Genomic DNA, 17,971 nt, shown 5'->3' with positions numbered 1-17,971 from the left:
TTAACATTGTATTATGATGTGTTGAAACCTTTTTATGGTGATAATATAAAATTGATGTACATGGACACGGATAGTTTTATTCTTGATATTAAAACAGAAGATGTTTATCAAGATATGTCACAGCCTGAATTGTTTAAATATTTTGATACCAGTGAACATACAATAATTCAACCCCACAACAAAAAGGTGCCTGGCAAGTTAAAAGATGAGACACTTGGTGATGTTATTGTGGTATTTGCTGGGTTAAGTGCCAAGATGTACAGTTTTAAAACATGTAGTGGTGTTGTTGCCAAAAAGGCCAAGGGCATTGGCAGAGTGACTGTTGACAAAGAGCTTGAATTTGAAGATTATGAAAATTGCCTCAAATCCCAGAATTTAATCAAAACATCAGAAAATAGAATTCAGAGTGAGGATCACTTGTTGACTACAAATATTGTAAGAAAAGTGGCTCTAGACCCACATGATGATAAGAGATGCATTTTATCATGTGGCATACATACTTTACCTTGGGGGCATTGTGATTTGAAAAATGGGAATCAGTGCCCAATTACAGAGCATGATTTGAAATAAATAAACATGCCTATGAACTTATTTGGGTTCAAAAAACAGGCTATTATGGAGCTGCCAACACCACAACCCTCCTCTGATATAATATCTAAACTGAGTGGTTTCTTAATTATTCATCTGAACAGCATACTTACAGATGTTGATGATGAAACAGGCAAAATATTGTACATATTTAACAATAATTTAAATCATTACCAATTACCTGTAGGTGGGCAATTGCAATTTATTACAACCCCTGAGGGTGATGTTAAAATTTCAGTAGGGAGAAATATTTATAGAATTAAGCACTCAAACATGATTTCTGGCACTGTTTATACTGTTTCTGCTGGTGACTGCTTATATATTGAGGTCCCTGGATCTTATGACAAGCTTATACCCTTTTTTATAGAATTAAGAATCAGATACTCTATAATAAATAACCACTAAAACAAAAATGCCTAATGATATATTTGGCCATACAAGGCATGAAGATCACAGTGATGAGATTTTGATGCTTGATGTAAGAGTCAAGAAATTAAGAAGTGATTTGCAAGCTTTACAAACCACACTCAATGCCAGTCTTCAACTAGAAATTACAAATTTGCAATCACAATGCATGGACCCTCTTCTTAAAATTGATTCTGAACTCAAATTGTTGCTTCAAAAATATACTGATCTGGCAACATTAGATAATTTTCAAAGTTTAGAAGAAGCTGTAGCAGCTCTTCAAACCAAATTTAAGACCCAGGCCACCAATTCTGAGCAATTGAAACAACAATTGGAAGAGCAAATAAATAATGTCCAGGCACAGCTCCAAACAATTGTCAAAAGCATAAAATCACAAGAAGATTTTGATCTAGTCATTTCCACTCTAAAAGAACAGATTCAATCACTCCAAATACCTAATCTGGACCCCTTGAACAATGCCATAGCCGAGGTTAAAGAAAAAATTGAGACACTTGAAAATTTTATGAACAATTTGCCATCTTCTGATGCTTTGAATGCAATAACTCGGAGTGTAGCAAATATTAAGCTGCAACTTGAAACATATGAAGATTTTGGAAAAATTCAAAGTTCCATAACCCATCTTGAAGGTACAATAGCAGCAGTGCAAAGTGTTTTGGCAAATGTACTAGAATCCCGATTGCCTGGGATTGTAGATACACTTGTCAGTGTCCAGCACCAAATCACAAAGCTTGAAAACCTCAACACTGAATCTGAACTATCTCATTTTCATCACTTGATCGATGATATCCAAACAAAACTTGAAATTTTACAACAATCCACACCCACTCAGGCAGATATAGCCCTGCTTCAAAATGCTATGCAAAATGTGGCTGATGCTTCTGAATTAAACAATGTGAAATTGGCACTTGAATTTTTGCAAAATACAGTATCAAATCTTCCCACATCACAGGAACTTAAAAATATTAAGAGGGCAGTGAAAAGGATATTGAAATCAGAAGATATCAAGAATATCCAAGCAGAGATCAAACATCTCACTCAGACAGTGGCCACTCTACCAACCAATCAACATATTAATGAACTGCATGCCCTGTTTGAGGATATCAGAAGACAGGTCCATGATCTTACTGCTCAAAATTCAAAATTGGCAGTTGTTGAAAATTTGCAACAAATTGTAGCTAATATCAAGCAACAGCTAGGAACCATGGAATCCAATCAAGCAAATGCTCTGTCTGTTTTTGCCACCCAGCTTCAAGAAATTGTGCAACAATACAAAAAACTTATTGTGGACATAAAAATTAAGCCAGGCCATGATGATGTTGTTAGGACCATCAATGAGCACCTTGAATCTGTAACAAGCAGATTGCTCACAGCAGAAAAAGAAATAACAGGCATAATCGAGAATCCAAAACATTCAGTAATTCTTGAATTGTACAGCATCCCCAACAAAGAATATGATTCTCCATTTACACCAGGTGGCAAAATATATATGCTGTCCCCTGCACAATTTTATTACCAGTTTTTTGTTGGGGGCACACTTAGACCAATCAAGATCAAATATTGGCTTCAACCACAGGCACACCACTACCCCACCTTATCAATAACAAATGCTGACAACAAAGTAAAAATCACCAGTGTAGAGTTAGAGGATTTTACAGATCCCAATACATTAGAAACAGCCTATGCTGAAGATGATGGCTCTTTGGAATTTAAAATACAAATAGGGGACAAATTATATTTAGAAAATCCTGCAGTATCAGCTGCTGAACACCCCATAGTTGCAATATTCTTGTTTTCATATTATGTCTAGACAAATTATTGTTGATGAATTACACAGACAAGCCAGACATAATTATAAGAGACTGCCAGTAGTCACAAAAGGCATAGATGATTTATGGCAGAGCGACTTGATTGAAATAGCAAGTGGACAGTTGAAAAACTTAGACAAAATCAACAAGGGCTACAAGTATCTACTCACTGTAATAGATACATTTTCAAAATTTGCCTGGGCTGTGCCACTCAAATCCAAGACTGGAACATGTGTTACAGAAGCCATCAGGACAATCATCAATCAGAGTGGAAGATCACCGCGCTATTTGCAAACAGATAATGGCAAAGAATTTTATAATTCAGTGTTTCAACAATTTATTAAAAGCCAGGCAATAAATCATTACTCGAGTTACAGTGATCTCAAAGCCTCAATTGTAGAGAGATTCAACAGAACCTTAAAAAATCTTATGTATAAACAATTTACACTCCAAGGTAATTATAAATGGATTAATATTCTTCCAGAACTTCTACAAAAATATAACAACTCGGTCCATTCCACAATCAACATGAAACCCTCTGAAGTAACTTCATCTGATGAGCAAAAATTGATCAGCACTGTTTATTATCCTAGATACCAGCCAACAACAAGAAAGGCCAAATACAGGGTGGGGGATCAAGTAAGAATCAGCAAATATAAGCACTTATTCAAAAGAGGCTTTACAAGAAACTGGAGCACTGAATTATTTACAGTGTTTCAAATTAAACCTGGGACCCTTAACACATATATAATAAAAGATCATCGAGGAGAAATTCTCAAAGGCCGGTTTTATGAACAAGAGCTCAGCAAAACTAAACAGCCTGACACATATCTCATAGAAAAAATCATCCGCAGAAAAGGCAACAAATTACTTGTCAAATGGCTAGGACTCCCAGAACACAGCTGGATCGATGCAAACAAAATAATAATATGAACACCTGGGATGTTATAAAAAAGGCTGCCAGAACCTGAACAGCAGAATAAAAGAAATGGCAAGTTGCTGCCTGAAAATATTAGGTGTCTTATTGTTGGGCCATCAGCTTGTGGTAAAACTACACTAATGGTTGATAATTTTTTATTGGCACCCAACTGGTTAGACTGGAAAAACAGGCACTTGTATGTCTTCTCTAAGAGCTTGGAACAATTAAAATATCAGCAGCTGATGAAGCTATGTGATGGATTGGATATTGCAACTTTTGAACCAGATGTTAAGCCACTTCATGAATGTCTCGATAATTCTGTTGTGTTTGATGACATTATACTGGATAATCAAAACAAGGTTAGAAATTTCTTTACACAGGACCGACACAAAAACATTGATTGCTTCTACCTGGCACAGACTTTTTCTAAAATACCGAAGCAACTGATCCTAGACAACAGCAATTTTATATGTGTGTTTCATCAAGATCATACCAACCTCAAACACATACATGATGAATATGTAGGTGGGGACTTGAGCTACAATGATTTTTCTAAATTTTGCAGCAGGTGCTGGAACCAGGACAGTTATGGGTTTGTTACTATTGATATGACAAGAACACCCAATAGTGGCAAATACAGAAATAAAATCAACAATTTTCTAGACATTGAAATATAAATAAATAAACATGAAAAGGCCAATAATTGATGATATTAAGTTAAGAGATTATCTTGTAAAAAGATTTAAGGGATGGAAATCAGAGAACCGGGGAATTTATGAAAAACACAAACAAACAGAACAGCCTATAATTGATGCTATTGGTGAATTAGGTAAGAATATCAAAACTGTTACAGAGCAAAATCAAAATTTGATCACAGAGCTTGTACCTGTAGCTGCTAGGAACATTTTAGATTATCCATTCACCCCACTTTCCAGTATTCATACACCTAGTCCTATTGCTCCTAGAAGAATTGAAGCTACTCAGGATCCTATTGAATTGGGTCTTCTTGCTCAAAAATATTTAACCACACCTAAAGACAATAAAGATGAGGTGTTTGGCTTATATGCTGACACAGAGCTTGATGGTAGCATCATACATAGAATTGGCAATTTCAGAGTAACATTTATGGGAGATGATCTGATTGTTTATTCAGAATCTCGTCTCGGAGAAAAAGGTGCTTTTGTTAAGTATTCCGGCACACCTGGGTTGTGGGAACTGATGACTAGGAAAAGGCCTGGCAGCTATACAGATCAAGATTATGAATATTACAAAGAAATATTAATAAAATCAGATGCTCTATACCAGAACAATGATCCCACACAAAAAAGAGTCAAGTCTAGCAGTGGGGCAAAATACAATAATTTAATCAAGCCCATATGGTCACAGATCAAGACTGGCAGTGGAATCAAACAATACAACACCCTGCCTAAAGAATTTGTGTGGGTTGATGATGTCAGGAAACTTGTAGATAGGTTATTGGTGATAGCTGGGGAGGAAAATGCTGGCAACAACAATTTTTACAATGAAAAGGTTGGAATTATGGACATGATAAGCACAAAATTGTCTAATTTTATAGTGAATGACACTAAGGGGATTGGATATCTTATAAAAATTATTAATACTCTTGACAAGAGACATGTTGCAGACAAGAAATTAGAAGAGGCTGCATTTGGTAGATTTGTAAGCAAAGATGCTTCTTTAAGTGAAAAAATAGCAGCATTGGGAACCACCATAGCTATGAGCACCAAACAAAAACTGGGGTGGGGGTGTGAATATGTATATAATAAACCTAGGATGAAGGCCAAGGGTGTTATGTATCAAATACCTTATGCAGGTCTCAAATCTCTTGGGCCTATTGATAGCCTTTTAACCAAAAAGCAGCGCAAGAAAAAAAGCTCTTGTATTGCAAAGGGACATGGTATGAAATTGTTGCTTAGTACCCCCCAATTAAAAAATTACAGCAATCAAGAAAAAAATCACATGTGGGGGGATTTATATTTACCATCCCTGCCATCTTAGCTGCTCTCGGGGCTGTTGGGAGCTTGGCTGGGGGATCAGCTGCCATAGCAAAAACAGTAATAGATGCCAAGAAAAATAGGGCAGAATTAGATGAGCAGAGGCGCCATAACCTGGCCATGGAGAAACAAGGCAAAGGTGTTAAGAGAGCCATGAATAAGTTTAAAAAAAACAAGAGCCGCTTACAAAACAAGATATTGAAGCTTTAATCAAGCCACTGGGCATCAAAAATTTTAGAGGTGTGTACATGTCTGATTCTTTACCAGAACAACCACTCAACAAAGAGTGTGGCATTGTTAATTTGGATAAGTACAAAAATCAGGGCACTCACTGGATTTGTTATCTTAAATATTTAAACAATGAGGCATTTGTGTTTGATTCATTTGGAGGTGTTCCTCCTGAAAATTTAATAAAATATCTAAATTCAACTAATCTTTATTACAATAATGCCCGTGTTCAAAATTTCAAAGATGTTAATTGTGGACATTTGTGTTTATCTGTTCTCAGATATATGTCTCAAATAAATAAACCATCAATTGAAAATTTTCAAAAGGCCCTGTGGTATTTAAAACATCATGGGGGTATTCCATCTCACCAGCCAAAATTCAATATTGAAACTCAAATTGCATGATGACATAGTGTATCCCAAAACAATAGCTCTCAGAGCATTTTACGGCATGTACTTGATCCCTAATATTACACACCACAACAACACAATTGCAGTAGGGGATCAAAAAATTGTCATCACTCCAGGGCAATATAATCTATCCACTCTAAATGCTCAATTACCCAGAGGTGTAGTGTTAAGTCAAAATTCTGTCACTCACAGAGTAGAGATTGTATCTGCTACAGAAACAGTGGATCTGGGTACTATAGGAGAGCTGTTAGGCTTTGAGAACAACACAAAACTTGAACCAGCCATCAAACACACTGCTATTAATATACCTAAATTCTTAGCCATAGAGACTCTGAATATTCACTGTAATGTGGCTGAGGGTATGATCACCAAATCAAATAACATAGGCACTCACAAACAAACTGGCATCATTGCATCATTCAAACCTAATTCTGAATTTATGGAGCCCATCATCTACAATCCATCACCAACATTATATTTTCCTGTGTGTCATAATAGAATAGATAATATTGAATTGATGGTCACTAATGAAAAAGAAGAATTAGTTGATTTTGCTGGAGCCACAACAACTGCAATCATAGAGATTAACATTTAAATAAAAATACATACAATGGAAAATATTGAGAGTTATGAGCTACAATCATTCCCTCCAAACAGGAGGACATTTGCAAATTTAAATCAACCCAACACAGAAATTGAGGTTGATCTTGATGTAGGGGATGGATTTATACACCCTCACAGAGCAGATCTATACATCAAATTTGATGTTGTAAAGCTCGATGGAACAGATTATCCGGCAAATTCAAATATAAGATTGGTGGACAATTTTGTGCCGCATCTGTTCTCTGAAATTGAGATCAGAAAGCATGGCGTTGTTATAAACAGAATAGATTATCCCTGCATTACCTCCACAGCTTTGGCCACTCTAAAATTATCCAAAACCGAGGCTTCTTACTACAAAATAGGTGGATTTGAGGCTGGTGAGAAAATATTATCTAAAAATCACACAGTGCTGTTCCCCATGCGCCTGTTGCCAGGATTCTTCTCAGATTACAAAGATATTATGTGGAAGGGTGGGTTAAGAATTACATTTAGAAGAGCTGCCAATGATAATAATGCTTTGATGAGGTACAGCACATTAAACTCTACAGAAGAAGCTCTGCCTAATACCCTACCTGATGCAGGCAAATGCATTATTCAGACTATGGAGCTAAGAATCCCTGTTGTTGAATATGAGGCCAGTTATGCTCTTAAATACAAAGCTGATATAATAAAAAATCCACAGATTCCTCTGCAATTTTATACATATCAATGTGTACAGAAGCCCGCATCTGGTACTTATTATGAGTTTGATGCTACAAATTCATTCTCCAGTATTCAATATGACATGCCTGATTTTGTGGTGGTACTGTTTCAGACTGGAAGACACAACAATCAGGAAAAAAATTCAAGTAAATTTGATAACTGCAACATCAAGAACATATATCTTAAAAATGGCAGAAATGAGGTATTTCCTAGAGAAAATTACAATTTACACATGTCCAAGGATGATTTCCTCAAATTATATGAGGCATTTTCGGCATTCAAACGGGTCACTACTGGCAATACTGACATGTATTACACACCAGATGAATTCAAGGCACAGAGACCCATGTTTGTAATTAACACTTCAAAAAGGAAACAAGTTGTGGTGAATGACAGGACAAACATTAAAATTATCTGTGAATTCCATGAGGCATTACCTGATGACACCATATGTAGTGTTATTCTCATAGGTGAAAAATCATATGTTTATGATGTAAGAAATGAGAGAGTCACGGAGCAATTCTAGAAGATATTTGCTCTATTATCCTGTTGTACAACACACAAACCTCAACTGTATTATCAGCTAGCAGTGAATATCTTATGTGTGGGCAGTTGTATGTATTTCAATCTTACACATTTTATCAGGACTCAAACCCGAGCTCCTGATTACAAAGGCAGCAATATTAACACTTCTCCATATGGAATATATCCACATTTTACTGGGTTCTGAGACCCTAATACAGACAAAATTGGATTTTGAACTGTCATAATATTCTCTAAGTCTTGCCTATGCTCATATTATCAGAATAAGAATTGGTTTCACCATGCAAGACAGTTCATTGCTACTATGTCAGAAAATGTGTATCTTTATCTCAATGATCTTTGTTACACTTTTACATGTTGCACAGAAAATATGTATCTTTATCTCAATGATCTTTGTTACACTTTTACATGTCGCACAGAAAGATTAATGGCCCCTTCGGTGAATCAACAGAAATATTATTAATGGCCCCTTCTAGCTGTGTAGATTATATCTCTTGCGTGCCGGCAAGACATGCAAGCAATTAATTATGCTTACCCGCTCTTCTCCTATTGTATTGAGCGAGTGGTTATAAAACATGAGAAAATAAGGAAACTGAGAAATTCAGTTTTTGTACAATATATGGTTGTAAAACACTTTTTACCAGGTTTTCAGATCTGGGGGCTATCAACTATCAATAATTATTCTCAAAATCTCACATATGGAGATATTATTTTGCAACATGTATTTCAATCTTACACATTTTATCAGGATTCAAACCCGAGCCTCCCGATTACAAGGCAACAATATTAACATTTTGCCATCAGGGGAGGCTTCACATTTTATCAGGATTCAAACCCGAGCCTCCCGATTACAAGGCAACAAAAACCATGGGGCTATGCACCACACTCCACTGGGCCTCAGAACCCAGTAGCTATAAGCTTTATATTAATATACATGGCAGAATCAATCTGAGGGGGGGGATCACCATTTCTACACTAGAATTCAATTCCTGGGATTTTGACAGAAAAACACACTATAAGCAATAAGATCATATGGGAACTTGGCATAGTTTTAAGTATAAGCAAATCTGTCTGAGGGGCTTCACCCTTTCTACACTAGAATTCAAAATTGTTAAAATTAAGAGCATATCACACTGGAAGAATTGGGGTATAGGCCCCTCTTGGCATTGTTTTAAGTGTAAGCAAATCGGATTGTTCAATCAAATAGCCTCTCCTTTTCTACACTTGTAAGTGGTCCTCATCCTATATACTTTTATACTACTCCAAGGGGGGACGTGTCCCCCCTGGAAAATGAAAGTCAACCAAAAATTATATATTTCACACATGATTTCATCTCAGCCACAATAAAATGTGTTAATTAATGCACGAACATGATAAACTCAAATTTAAGCAATGTTTTTTTGAGGGAACATTGGGGAAATTGTGGCTTATTTGCCTCCTGGAAAAATACCTTCCTTGCCCCTCCCTGGAAAAAATCCTGCTGACGTCCATGCCAGTGTTGCCTGTCGATTGTCGCCTGCCACTTGTCGCTTCGATCTGAAGTCTCCTTGAAGCGGCCAAGGGAAGAATTTTGACGGAGGCGACAAGTGACAGTGTGCTTCCACATCGACCAGAGACACGTGTTCCTTTTGCCTTGTAGACTAAAACATTCACGGCCCGTGCACGACAACAAGTGGAGGCGTAACGATGCACAAGATTGATAAAATACCCAGTTTGAGTGACACAACCAAGCGACATGAAATATTTGCAGCTTACCGTGCTATATCAGTTCGAAACGTAGCATTAATTACCGATTCTTGTCGCTTGTCGCGTTACGCTTCGGTCTGGAATCTGCTTAAACGGCATAAACGACAGGCGACTAGCGACATGGAGATTTTATACCAAAGCGACAAGCGACAAGAGACATTAGACCATTCAATATAAGGCAAAACATTGACCGCGCATGCGCGAACAAAAGTACGAAGCGGCATGATGCACGGTATTAACAAAACTGGTAATCAAAGACACACAAGCTTCAAGCGACACCTGCATCTTGTCGTGTCGCTTCTGTTCGAAAGGTTCAATTCATTACTGCGGGTTCGCTTCCAAGGGACACGTGGTGGTTGTCGCTTTCGTGTGAAATCTCCCTTACAAAGCCAAAAAGCTGCAAACGACAGACGACAAGTGACAGGCGACAAGCGACACGGAGAATTCACACAGAAGCTGCAAGCGACACTAGCACAGTTAGTTTAAATTCAAACATTCACCTCGCATGAGCTAACAAGAGCACGAGGTGACAGGATGCACGCTATTGAGAAAACTGCCTAATCAGAGCGACACGTGCAGCTTGTCCTGTCGCTTTGATACGAAAGGTTGCATTTATTTCTGAATACTGGTTTCCAAGTTAAGCGTGTCGCGTGCCGCTTGTTTAATTGAATTCTTCTCGGGACGGGAAGAGGATGCTTTTACAAATACAGTTTCCCGCATAATTGTAATAATGAATGATTGACGTATAAACTTGATGTGAAGCGTGTTTGTTTCGCGAATGGAGCGAACAATAAAACGTTTTATAAATCTCATTCCTTGCAACCACCCAATCACAGTAACTGTTCATCCCCTGCCCTCTACTTCCAGGTCACCTATGAAGTCTGCTGGTGTTTCTTTGCACCTGGACCACAAGCATTTCGTTCTCGCGCCTTTTTTACCGGACACCCGGTCCTTTCTTACTTCGGTAGTTCTTCTTGCAGTGAAGTGGGAGGGGTAAGAGTTGCACTTAAAGCCTCCCCGATGGATCTGTCGACCTCCGTGGAGGAGTGGTTAGCACAGCGCGCTACGACGCCACATGTTCCGGGTTCGAGTCCCGGGTAAGGCATAAGCATTTGTGTTTGTCCAAATGAGAAAAACTGAAAATTGAGATTAACCGAGAAATGAAAATCTTGAGGTATTCCGCTTAGGGGTATTCCTTTAAACAAAATGGCGGAGTAGTATCTTCGTCGCCTTGTAATCAAGGGATACCAGTCCGATACCCGGTGGAGGTAAGTAGTGTTATTTGTGATAATATAAACTCAGGAAATGATGAGCCCCCCTCAGGCAGATTTGGCTACACTTAAAACTAGTTCAAGATGTGCATATGAGCTTATTGCTCAAGTGTGGTACACTGTCTAACCCAAGATTTTTGTAAAAATGCCCTCGGTAATTTCCCGTGAAATGATGAGCCCCCTCAGATTCATTTGCCTACACTTACAAAAGCCAAATCTGTGAGATTGTTGTCCATAAGCTTGTTAAAAATAGGCCCTTCTTGACATTTTTTTGGCTACACTTAAAACTAAGCCAAAAATGCTCATAAGAGCCACCCACACCCACCCACACCCAGCCACACCTACACATATTTACTTCCGGTCCACTTCCGGTCATTTCCTGTCATTTCCGGTCACTTACGGTCACTTCCTGTCCACTTCCGGTCATTTCCGGGCATTTCCGGTCACTTCCGGTCAACTTCCGGTCCACTAGTGGCCCACTTCTTTTGCATTATGTTGTACAACAAATTATTATCTAATATTATGCATTAAATTATTAGGCATGTGTTGTTTTCTGATTGGTTGGTTATGACATAATGTGATGATGTGGCATATTCTGATTGGCTTATTGTTTCAAATGTTTTCAATGCGGTCCGTGCTTAGGCTATATAAAGAGATTTTGCATTACATATCAGCCAGTATTGTGAGAGTTGTTGAAGAGTAAGGGTATGTTGTTGCAGTGCTCCTCATATATTTTTATTAAAAATTAAATATTAAGAATATAGAATATCTTATAATTAAAACACAAAAATATTGCAAATTTATATAAATTGAATTACAAATCTATTTGATTTAATATACAGAATTTTTTTTTATTCATATAAAACATATTTGTAATATATTGAACAAAGGGTTTATATCTGCCCCAGTTTGTTATACATGACACAAGGTATTAGGTCATTGTTTTTCTAGGACATGCCTGAGTAGACATGCATTTGTGCTAGGGCAGTGCTTCTGTACTTATTCTACCTTTGTGCATGTAGGCTATCAGCTTTATACAACCTGTCATAGGTTTATTAAGTATAGAGTTTTGATTTGAACCCCAAGAAATTTTATATAAATACCAAAGCCAAAAATATTAACACACATACACACACACACTAAATATACAAAGCACTCTGCTGAACCCAAATGATATTTATTATTAAGCATAGAATTTTGATTTGAATCCCAAGAAATTTTATGTAATAAACCAACAACAAAAATGCCAAATCAAAAATATTGTAATCAATGCAATAAGAATATAACCAGCCCCAATTGTGCTAGGCACCAAAATAATTGTGATCCAGAAAAATGCAGAACACCCACACAAATATGCCCAAAATGCCATAGAAAATATAGCATGGAATATTTCACATATAAACATATGGGTACTTGATCTGCACACTCACCAATATTGAACTCACAGCCATCTACATCTTGTCTGAAAAGGAAGCTTGAAACACCTGTTAATGCTAGAGCAGCAAAGCAGCCACGCCATGAACCCATCAATAGCAGTTTTGCTGGCCAACTTAGGGATTACCGGTTTGTATCAGAGCAAAAATGTGATATTAAGAATTTTTTGAACAATGTAAATCCTGATGCGCAGGCAATTCTAAATGCACAAAATGGCTCTTATAACCTGTCCCTCAAATTGTTTTCACAATATAAGAAACCTAATGGCACAAAATTTACACAGCCCCACATAAGAGAAACTGTAGCTATATATTCAAATACAAATTCAGACAAAATAATAAGCAGTTTGATAGATCAATTGAATAGTAAACACTCTGAATTTGCAGCAAAAGTATCAGGATGGAGCCTATGCGGAACTCCACACAAGCTCTATATTAATATTTCTGAATTCAGCCAATTACAAGGATCTATATATCTGCCATTACCTGCCAATATTAAAAAGAAAAGAGCCGTGGTTAACATAGAAAATAATGATGAGAAATGCTTTCTATGGTGTATTTTAGCTGCTTTGTATCCAGTTTTAAGGAATCCTCAGAGAATAAGTTATTATAAACAACATGAACATGATTTTGATGATGCAATGGAGGGCTTAGAATATCCAATGTCTGTTCAGAATATTGATAAATTTGAAAAAAAGGCCAGGAATATCAATGGTAAACAATTATCTATTAATGTATTTATTTGTTCTACTGGCCGTGGCAATTGCTTGATAGTAGCTCTCAGAATCAGTACACCTCATGATGATTCTGCTGTCCCGATTGATCTGCTCTTAATTGAAGAGGATGGGACACACCATTACACTATGATACATAATCTTGAAGCTTTAGTTAGAACACAACTAGACAAATCTAAGGCAATATTCAAGTTGTGTAAAAGATGTTTAACTGTATTTGATGGTAGAAAAATGGTGAATGGTGTTTGTGAAGAGAATACCAAAATTGCTAAAAACAAGTTAATTGAACATTTAAAATACTGTGGCAACCATAAACCTGTCCATATGGTGATGCCTAAGCCAATTGAAAATGCCAAATTCAAAAATTTTGAAGCCTTGATGGAACACCCAGCATATAAAGTGTGTGATTTTGAATCAAACCTCAAACCCCTTGCATTATGCAGCCCAGATCCTGATGAATCTTCAATTACATCATACCAGTTACATGAACCTTCTAGTTTTTGTTATATAATTGTACAGGATGGTGTTGTTAGTGAAGAATATTTATACATGGGACCAGATGCCATCAAAGAATTTGCACATAGAATAGAAAATGAGTGCCATGACATAGCATCTAATGTCTTAATAAATCAAAACCCATGATGCCTTTAACAGAGGATCAGTTTTAAGATTTCAGCAATGCAGAAAAATGCCCGGTATGTGATTCTGAATTGTCAGATACAAATATCAAGGTGCATCACAATTCTCATACAGATGGTAAATTCAAAATGGCCCTGTGTAATAGCTGTAATATTAAGATCCAGAGACCAAAATTTGTCCCCATATTTTGCCATGGTGCATCCAATTATGATTTTCATCATTTGATCAGGTAGGAGGGGTTTGACAAACAAAATTTAAATATTTTAGCAGAAAATAATGAGAAATATATTGCTATTAGCAATATAATTAAAGTTAATGGTGTTCCCATTCACTTAAGATTTCTTGATTCCTACAGAATTCTGTCGGCTAGCCTGGCTACACTGGCCAGTCAATTATCTGATGATCAATTCAAAATCACATGTGCTTTGTTTCCAAATCAGGAGCTGAAATTAATTAGGCGGAAGGGTGTATATCCATATGATTATGTTACAGATTTTTCTAAATTTGATGATTGTTCTCTGCCACCACAACAAGCATTCTACAGCAAACTCAGGGCATCTGGAATTACTGATGATGATTATCACCATGCCCTGTTGATGTGGATCAATTTAAAATGCCAGACATTTGGTGATTATCACAAGGCATATTTAAAACTTGATGTCACTCTCTTAGCTGATATACTTCAGGCATTTAGAAAATCATCGATGGAAAATTATAAAGTGGATCCAATGTATTTCTACAGTGCACCAAGCCTAGCATGGTCTGTAATGTCTTTGAACACTAAAATGCAATTGGATCTGATCCAAGATCAAGATATGTATCTGTTTATGGAACAATGTATAAGAGGAGGCATGGTTCAATGTTCTCAGAGATATGCCAGAGCAAATAACAAGTATATTCTCAATTATGATCCAGCACTGCCATCAAATTATATACTGTATGTAGATGCCAACAGCCTGTATGGTTATGCTATGATGGATAAATTGCCATATGCAGGGCTTGAGTGGGTTGAAGATTTCAATATTGAAGATCTTCAGGATTTTGATGACAGTAACTATGTCCTGTTCTTAGAAGTTGATCTGACAATTCCTGATGATTTACACAACATTTTTTCGGATCTGCCCCCAATTCCTGAGGTTGAGTGCTCACCTGGCAGAAGAAGCTCATGATGACTCTAGAGCCAAAACAGGATTATGTCATATATTACAAAAACCTTCTGTTCCTAATGAATCACGGTGTTCAAGTGACCAAAGTTGGCAAAGTCTTAAGGTTCAGGCACTCAAGATGGTTGAAGCCATATATTGATACAAACACAGAGCTTCGAACATCTGCAATGAGCCAATTTGATAAAACTTTGTTTAAATTTATGGTAAATTCAGTGTATGGCAAAACCATAGAAAATGTCAGAAAACATAGTGATGTTAAATTAATTACTGACCCCAGCCGGAGCACAAAATTGATTGCAAAGCCTAATTTCAACTACAGAAGAATTTATGATGAACATATGGCACTCTTCAACATGAAAAAAAACAAAAATTAAGTTTGATAAGCCTATTTATGTAGCGGCTGTGATATTGGAATTGGCCAAATTACACATGCTAAAATTGTATTATGATGTGTTGAAGCCTTTTTATGATGATTGTGTAAAACTGATGTACATGGACACAGATAGCTTTATTCTTGATATTCAAACAGAAGATGTTTATCAAGATATGTCACAGCCTGCATTGCTTGAATATCTTGATACCAGTGAACATTCAAAAATTCAACACCACAACAAAAAGGTGCCTGGCAAGTTAAAAGATGAGACACTTGGTGATGTTATTGTGGCATTTGCAGGGTGGTGTTGTTGTCAAAAAGGCCAAGGGCATTGGCATAGTAACTGTAGACAAAGTGCTCCAATTTGAAGATTACAAAAATTGTCTCAAAACCCAGAGTTTAATCAGAACATCAGAATGCAGAATTCAGAGTGTGGATCACTTGTTGACTACAAATGTTGTAAGAAAAGTGGCTCTAGACCCACATGATGATAAGAGATGTATTTTGTCATGTGGCATACATACTCTACCATGGGGTCATTGTGATTTGAAAAGTGGCAATCAATGCCCAATTACAGAGCATGATTTGAAATAAATAAACATTCCTATGAACTTATTTGGGTTTACAAACCACACTCAATGCCAATCTTCAACTAGAAATTACAAATTTAAATTCACAATGCTTGGACCCTCTTCTTAAAATTGACTCAGGACTCAAATTGCTGCTTCAAAAATATACTGACTTGGATACATTGGATAATTTTCAAAATTTAGAGGAAGCTGTAGCAGCTCTTCAAGCCAAATTAAGACTCAGCTAACCAACACTGAGCAATTGAAACAACAATTGGAAGAACAGATTAATAATGTCCAGACACAGCTCCAAACAATTGTCAAAAGTATAAAATCACAAGAAGATTTTGATCTAGTAATTTCCACTCTAAAGGAACAGATACAATCACTACAGATACCTAATCTGGACCCCTTGAACAATGCCATAGCTGAGGTTAAAGAAAAAATTGATACACTTCAAAATTTTATGAACAACTTGCCATCTTCTGATGCTTTGAGTGCTATAACTCGGAGTGTTGCCAACTTCAAGCTGCAACTCGAGACATATGAAGATTTTGGAAAAATTCAGAGTACCATAAGCCATCTTGAGGGTACAATAGCAGCAGTGCAAAGTGATCTGACAAATGTACAAGAAACTCTGGAATCTCGCCTGCCTGGTATTGTAGACACCCTTGTCAGTGTTCAGCAACAAATGACCAAACTTGAAAACCTCAACACTGAATCTGAGCTATCTCATTTTCATCACTTGATCGATGATATCCAAACAAATCTTGAAATTTTACAACAATCAACACCTACTCAGGCAGACATAGCCCTTCTCCAAGATGCTATGCAAAGTGTGGCTGATGCTTCTGAATTAAAAAAAAATGTGAAATTGGCACTTGAATCTTTGCAAAATACTGTATCAAATCTGCCTACATCACAGGAACTTAAAAATATTAAGAGAGCTGTGAATCGCATATTGAAATCAGAAGATATCACGAATATCCAGACAGAGATCAAACAACTTACCCAGACAGTGGCCACTCTAACAACTAATCAACATATTAATGAACTGCATGCCCTGTTTGAGGATATCAGAAGACAAGTCCATGATCTTACTGCTCAAAATTCAAAATTGGCAGTTGTTGAAAATCTACAGCAAATTGTAGCTAATATCAAGCAACAGCTAGGAAGCATGGAATCCAACAAAGCAAATGCTCTGTCTGTTTTTGCCACACAGCTTCAAGAGATTGTGCAACAATACAAAAAACTTGTTGTGGACATAAAGATCAAGCCAGGCCATGATGATGTTGTTAGGACTATCAATGAGCACCTTGAAACTGTAACAAGTAGATTGCTTACAGCAGAAAAAGAAATAACTGGCCTAATCGAGAATCCTAAACATACAGTAATTCTTGAATTGTACAGTATCCCCAACAAAGAATATGATTGATCATTTACACCAGGTGGCAAAATATATATGCAGTCACCTGCACAATTTTATTACCAGTTTTTTGTTGGGGGCACACTGAGACCAATCAAGATCAAATATTGGCTACAACCACAGGCACACAACTACCCTACCTTATCAATAACTAATGCTGAACACAAACAAAAAATCACCAGTGTAGAGTTAGAGGATTTTACAGATCCCAATACATTAGAAACATCTTATGCTGAAGATGATGGTTCTCTGGAATTTAATATACAATAAGGAGACACACTGTATTTAGAAAATCCTGTAGTATCAGCTGCTGAACATCGCATAGTTGCAATATTCTTGTTTACATACTATGTCTAGACAAATTATTGTTGATGA

The 17,971-nt window shown here is 36.8% G+C and overlaps 1 long non-coding RNA gene across 1 annotated transcript in view; it reads right to left on the bottom strand.

Moving 5' to 3' along the window:
* Positions 1–17,971, bottom strand: part of LOC145992598 (uncharacterized) — an 861,113-nt gene that overhangs the window by 211,885 nt on the left and 631,257 nt on the right. The gene's annotated exons all lie outside the window — the stretch shown is intronic.

The sequence above is a fragment of the Lepisma saccharinum genome, chromosome 9, assembly GCF_977018435.1.
Source record: "Lepisma saccharinum chromosome 9, izLepSacc3.1, whole genome shotgun sequence".
In the NCBI taxonomy this organism is placed as follows: Eukaryota; Metazoa; Arthropoda; class Insecta; order Zygentoma; family Lepismatidae; genus Lepisma; species Lepisma saccharinum.
The sequence above is the reverse complement of the archived record's forward strand: the minus strand, read 5'-3'. Positions and strand labels throughout refer to the sequence as shown.